Below are 6,446 nucleotides of genomic sequence, written 5' to 3'. Positions count from 1 at the left end.
GCATGCACAGTTAATCTGGGGGCCCTGGCAAGGAATCGGAGCTGTCCTGGCTAGAAGAGGGGCAGGTGGAGGCAGAGAGCAGCCTGCACCAGCTTGGGGACTGTACTGCTGGCTCCCCTGGGTGTGCGCTTCCCCAGGGCGCTGAGATGCGCTGTCTCAGGATTCTGTGACATCCATGGATGGCCCTGATAGTAATGCACACCCTGGGTGGGGCCCAGAGTGGAAGGATTTACTGGGCCCCCAGGGCCTGCTTTGGGACCTCTCTACATGCAATTCCTTCCATCAGGAAAACCCCCACTTCACTCAGGGCTCTTCCCAAGTAAGCCCTCCAGGAGAGGCTCCCTGCCAGGCTCCACGCCCCTCTCACCCTCTACTCAGCTTGGTTCTGAATTAATGAGCGAGAGCCAGCAACAGGAAGTGGGCCACCTACCGGGAACTGACAGAGCCCTGCCCCGGGAGGTGAGGTGGGTGCAGGAGTGGGGCCCAGGGGCAGCTCCTTATTTTCTTCTCCCTCCAGCAGGGAGAAGGCCCAGGATTGCGAAAGAAGTTGTTCTTCCCAGCCGCAGATCCAGTCTGATGAGTTCAAGGAGCGGTGGGAATAGGAATGACAGCTCTCTGCCAACTGCCAAGGCTCGCCAGAGAGACAGAGAGAGACAGAGAGACAGAAAGCGAGAAATCACCCCCCAGGGGGGATGGCCACGCCGCAATCCCTTCTCCTCCATTCTCCTCTCGGGATCTTGGGCACGCACGCACACGCGCCCGGCGTGAGTTTAAGCCACCGGGTCCGGGACACGAACCGCGTCGACTACGTGGGAGTCCAGCGACATAGCCACTACGCTAACTGCTGGTTCCCCGGAAACACGGGCTTTGAAGGTACTGGCTTCACAGTCTGTCCTGTGGAACACCGGGAGCCCGGGCAGCCGCAGGGTGCGTCCAAAGGCAGGGCGGAAACCACGCGGTTTATCTTGTTCCTCTGCCACCGGGGCAAAACGGAAGCGCGGAGGGACCGGAGCACCCCACGACAGGAGTGGGAGAAGGGCCTGAGGGCCTCGCGGAGCTGGGCGCGGCCCGGTACTGTTCTGCTGCAGAAGGCTGAATAGGCCTGGAACCCCTCCCTGAGTGCCGGCGCGGCGCCCGAGGGCGGCCTCTGAGTATCCTCCACAGCTCTTCCCGCGCACGTCCTGCGAAAGCTGCTTGGGCTCACGGTCAGGATGGAACCAGACAAAGGTCCAAACTGTGGGTCTTCCGTCACTGGCTGTGAACCCGCACAGGGCACGAAGGGGGCTGAGCCCCTGCCCGGGGAAATTCGGTACCGGAAGCCGTCTCCTAGGAAACCAGGGAAGGCCCTAAACCCGTCGGTTTGAGACGTGCGGCTGCTCAGTGTGTAGAATTTGCTCTCCTCTGGACGGTCCGACTTTAGAGACCCCGTAAGGGCATGGGTTCGCCCCACCCCAAGCACCCTGAACGGCCTGCAAGCCCTGCTTAGTCCTCGTCCCGCGGATCTTTGCCCCGAAGTGGCCTGGGCCTGCGGCGGCCGCGCGCTCCGGACTTGGGTACTCGTTCAGTCTGGGCGCCTGGTACTTGACAGCCATTCGGAAAGGAGGGTCGAGGGTTGTCACACCTGGACAGGTCCCCTCCAGACACCCCCCGCAAGGTAGCCAATCCTAGGTCGCCTCAGTTACGCACGTCACGAGTTGCTGGGCAGACTCCCTGGGCGAGCCCTTTCCCAGCTCTGGGCCCACCCGGAGGCGAGACACCGCCCGGAAAACGCCATGGGGGTGAGGGGCGTTTAATGCCGACAGAACCCGGGACCGTCGCTGTCCCAGCATCCGGCTCCGCTGGCGACGTCCGCCAGGACGAAGGTCACCGGGGAGCGCTGGCGAGGACAGGCGGGGACAGGCAGAGGGTCAGACCTGGGAGGCGCAGACTCGCGGACGCGTCCCGGCCAATCGCTCGTCCCACTGAGCCTCGCGTCACTGTCACCGGGCGGCGGAGATCAGGGACAGTTGACGACCGCTGGCCGAGACACCCTTGTCCCTCCCCCCGTCCCTCTGTCCCCTCACCAGTCGTCGCCTGGCTCCTTGGACACCGCGTGGCGTCCACTCGGCGGGCTCGTAGACCCCCGCGTCCTGCGATTAGGACGGGGCAGAAGGGCCGGGAGGGTGGACGCGAGGCCGCAGAGCGGGGCGGCGCCAGGGCCCGTGCTCCCCGGTTGGCTGGCGGTGGGCCTGGCGCGCGTCACCGGTTGCCGGGAGGATTAGGAGCGCCTGCTGGAATTCCGAGGTGCCAGCGTTCGGGCCCTCCCCCCGCCAATCCGCCCAGAGGGCGCGAGCCCGCGCTGGTCTAGGACTGGGGTCCGCAGACTGGCCTGCGCTCCCGGCAGGAAGGCAGATTTTTGTTCTCTTGATGTCACGGGGGACTTCACAAGGGGTAACGGGCGTGAGTTAGGACGAGGAGGGAGTTATGTCATCTTTGTTAACCGCAAAGTGTTGGATCCAGGTGATCCTCTCCCTCCAAGTCAGCCTCAGTGAATGACAACTCCCATGTGGTTCTGTAGTCAGGTCTGAACGGGGGTCTTCTGTGTGCCAGGCAGTGCCCTGGGCACTGGGGCCAGTGGGGACCACCATGTGCAGCTCCGATTGTGCCTTACCCCTCAAACACGGCTGAAAGTCTGCATTAACGCCAAATGATGTTTACTCTCCTGGTGTGACCCTCAACACCCTCTCCCACCCATTCCAACATGCTCCTCAAGGCCTTCCATCTCCAGCCTGAACACGCCCCCTCTCCTAGCCTGGTAACCCAGGTCCGTTCGGATGTCAACGCCCCCACCACCCTGAGCAGTTATGGAGCACTGCAGCCTGGGCAGGCCACAGCACCGTCTGCACCCCCACCCTTCACTGTGCACTTAGTCTTCTTCTGTGAACTGCAGGCTGGAGGGGAGCCTGGATGCTGAGGCCTGCAAGGCAGAGCGGAGTGTGGGAGTCACAATCAAGACAGAGTCCTTAGAGGACCAAGCTGAGCGGAGGGCCACAAGCCCCCCACCACATCCTGTGCAGAGAATGAAGTGTCCGCTATGAAGGACAGGGAGAATGGGGTATTCCTGTCACAGGCCATCAGCAAGCCTGACTTACCACGTGGCCAGACTGCATCCAGGTCTGCAGATGGAAGTGACGACTTCCAACCCACTCCCACCCCAGCCAGCACAGGTGACAGACTGGGACTGGGCAGAAGGGCTGGCTGAACAGAAGGGAGTGGGCGAGTTCTCAGTCCCGCTGGAACACACAGTAGAGGAGCAGAGTTCTAGGGTATGGTGGTGCTGGGAGAGGAAACTCAAAGTTCTGGGCTAAACCAAGGAGCCCTTCACTCTATGAACTTTCTTAAGGTCCCAGAGCACCTGGCGAGTAATGGGAACACCATGCCCATCACATGCCCTTAAAGTACCATAGAGGAAACGTCACACCTAAGATTGGCAGAAGAGACGCCTGTAATCTAGGTCCCTCGAGCAGTAGGCCATAGGGCTGGTCAACTTTCTTTAAAATACAAACTTTTCCTTGGTCCTATGATGTTCTAGACCTTAACGAGAAGTCTTAAAAATCAGGGTAATCAATTATGTTCAAGCTTCGCACCGAAGGCCAGTGGACCACAAAATAAGACTCAGAAAGTGAGCAGGCCAGAGAAGAGGAAACCCAGGACAGGGTAGCTCAGAAGCTGAGGAGCAGGAAAGAAATGTCAGTGATGTGGCGACGCTGAGAACGGCTGAGCTCTGCAACGCCTATGGACTGGCTGCAGTGGAGGCCAGACGCAGAGACGGGTAGTGAAAACGTGGAGACAGAGCACAGCGGAGACTGACAGGCATTAGTTCAAGGCGAAGATGTGAAGGTTCGCTGTGTACCCAGAAGAGATAATGAACGAAAGGTAGGCTCTAGAACTGCATTGTCGATAGCGGGACCCTACCTGTACCTGCTACTTAATTATAATTAGAGTCCCTCAACAGCACTAGCGCCTTGTCAAGTGCCAATGGCCGTGTGTGGCTGGAGGTGACCATCTGCACCAAGCTACGTAGACCTCAGCTGCTGCAGAAAAGACGACTGGGCAGTGTTGCTCTGGAAGTTTTCCTGTTTCTGTGCTGGCTTCAATAAAATGCTTCTTGGTTAACTTAGTGCTCAATATCCCCTCCAATCTCTTTCCATCCAAAATCTAGGAGAAAAACTACTGGGGGAGATTACATTATTGTTTTTCTTTTTATTTAACATATCCTTTTCTTTTTGGTTTTTAATTTGCCATAAGGTGCAAGTGCTCGCCAAAAGAGAGAGAGAGAGAGAGAGAGAGAGAGAAAAGAGAAGAGAAGAGAAGAGAAGAGAAGAGAAGAGAAAAGTGAGAGTGTACCCCCTAAGAGGAATGACCATGCCACAATCCCTTTTCTCATTTTTCTGCATTCCAGGATTTTGGGCATGCACGCACATGTGCCCAGAGTCTTTTTCAAGCCATAGGGTCTGGGATGTGAACCTGAGAGTCAGCTGTGTGGGATCCAGCCACCTTAAACACCATACCCCGCCTGGTTAGCCCGATCTGCACACGACAGAACCCCGTTTGGTCTCAGTAGATAAGAACTGACCCTGGGGAGGTCAGTGGAGAAAACGAGGGGTCTGCTGGATTTCAGGGTGCAATCTAGAGAAGTTATCTGCATTCATGTGGTCCTCCCACTGACCCCAATGGACTAGCAACTGGGACTGCACAGGGAGGAACCAGGGTGGACTGACGATGGGTAAAATGGGGTCACTGCAATGACATGCTGGTTCTACAGCATGAAAGTGACTGGCGGGGAGCAATAATTACATTCGCAACTTCGCATGGAATTTCCCGTGTCTTTTGTGTGGCATCTTAACAACAGAAGGGCATCCATGTTCAGGCTCCTGCTGACTTAATAAAACTCATTTTACTCAAGATCTTTATTTTAAATCACATTTTAAAAAAAGGAGTATGTTGCGGGAACCAGCAGTTAGCGTAATGGCTATGTCGCTGGACTCCCATGTAGTCGACTGCGGTTCGTGTCCCGGACCCGGTGGCTTAAAACTCATGCCGGGCGCGTGTGCGTGCGTGCCCAAGATCCCGAGAGGAGAATGGAGGAGAAGGGATTGCGACGTGACCATCCCCCCGGGGGGTGATTTCTCGCTTTCTGTCTCTATGTCTCTGTCTGTCTGGCGAGCCCCTACAGTGAAAATCTCTCCAAAAAAAAGGAGTATGTTGGGACCAGGAAATTGCGTAATCGTTAGTAGTAGCTGGACTCCCATGTAATCAACCATGGTTTGAGCCCCAGGCCCAGCGGCTTAAAATTCATGCTGGGTGTGTGTGCGTGGGTATGCAAAATCCAGAGAGGAGAAGGGACTGCAGCATGCCCATCCCCCCGGGGCAGATTTCTCACTTTCTGTCTCTCCTCTGGCAAGTCCATGTGCCCCATAGCTGAAATCTGTCTTCGAAAAAAAGAATGTTAGGCTTGGCTCCTTATTTATTTATTTATTTATTTATTTATTTATTTGTTCAACATGGTTATTCGTGGGGTGGTCGGTTGGCAGGCCAGGACTGAGAACTGCCCAGCTCTTGGCACACGGGGCTTCCCCCCCCCCAAACTCGGCCCAGTAAGGTCACGTCCCTAGGATGCCTGAGAAAGGGCAGAGCTGCCCAAATGTGGCGGTCTGGCCAACACCTGACGACAGGCCTCGGCCTCCCTCAGAATCTGCTAAAGAGGTTAGGGTAAAGTTCAGGGTAATGAACCCTTCCGTCCTGGACCTGAGAGCCCTTCCTCGGGGAGGACAGAAGCCTAACTACGTACCTGCTGGCCAGCAGACATGCCGTCCTGGTCGCCGTCCTCGGCCCGACCTCCGTATTCACGTCTCTGCCGGTATTGCACACTCCCCGCCTTCCCCCAGGCCCCTTCCCAGCGCCGTCACCTGGACCGGCGGAAACCGAGTGTGTCCCGACCCGAGGTCACCGGAGTACGAGCTGCTTTCGCGGCCTCCGCCACCGGCCGGCTGCGTTCACACTGCGCCAGACCCGAAGGGAGGAGGGCGGGCTCCGGCTCCGGCGAATCTCGAGCTGGCCCCGAGGACGCCCAACCCGCAGGCGTCTCGCGGGCCCCTGCAGTGGACACCGGGTCGCCCCGCCGAGTACACAGGCCGCGCGACGGCCCTCTGCTGGAGAGCGCGCGGGCACGAGCTAAGGCCGGCGCCTCGGGAAGGCGCCGGTGAGCCACGGGGCGGGGGCGGCGGCGCCCCAGAAGACCGTCCCCACCCGTGTCCGCCGAGGTCCCGCGGCCCGCGGGACAGCCCAAACTTAGGACGGCGCTGCGCGTCTCCGCTGGGCGCCCTGCGGCGAGCCCAGGCGACTCACTTCCGGCGTTGCGCCGCCAGCCCGGGGAGGCCGTAAGTGACGGCAGTGCCGCAAAGCAA

The 6,446-nt window shown here is 58.5% G+C and overlaps 1 protein-coding gene across 1 annotated transcript in view; it reads right to left on the bottom strand.

The window, feature by feature from the left end:
* The window catches only part of ZNF672 (zinc finger protein 672), an 11,904-nt gene extending 7,764 nt beyond the window's left edge, over positions 1–4,140 (bottom strand). The window contains exon 1 of the mRNA XM_006147475.3: positions 2,064–4,140. The gene's annotated coding sequence lies outside the window, so the exon portion shown is untranslated. The remainder of the gene's footprint in view (positions 1–2,063) is intronic.
* Positions 4,141–6,446: the final 2,306 nt, after the last annotated feature.

Source organism: Tupaia chinensis, unplaced genomic scaffold (assembly GCF_000334495.1).
Source record: "Tupaia chinensis unplaced genomic scaffold, TupChi_1.0 Scaffold000214_1, whole genome shotgun sequence".
Taxonomy (NCBI): domain Eukaryota; kingdom Metazoa; phylum Chordata; class Mammalia; order Scandentia; family Tupaiidae; genus Tupaia; species Tupaia belangeri.
The sequence above is the reverse complement of the archived record's forward strand: the minus strand, read 5'-3'. Positions and strand labels throughout refer to the sequence as shown.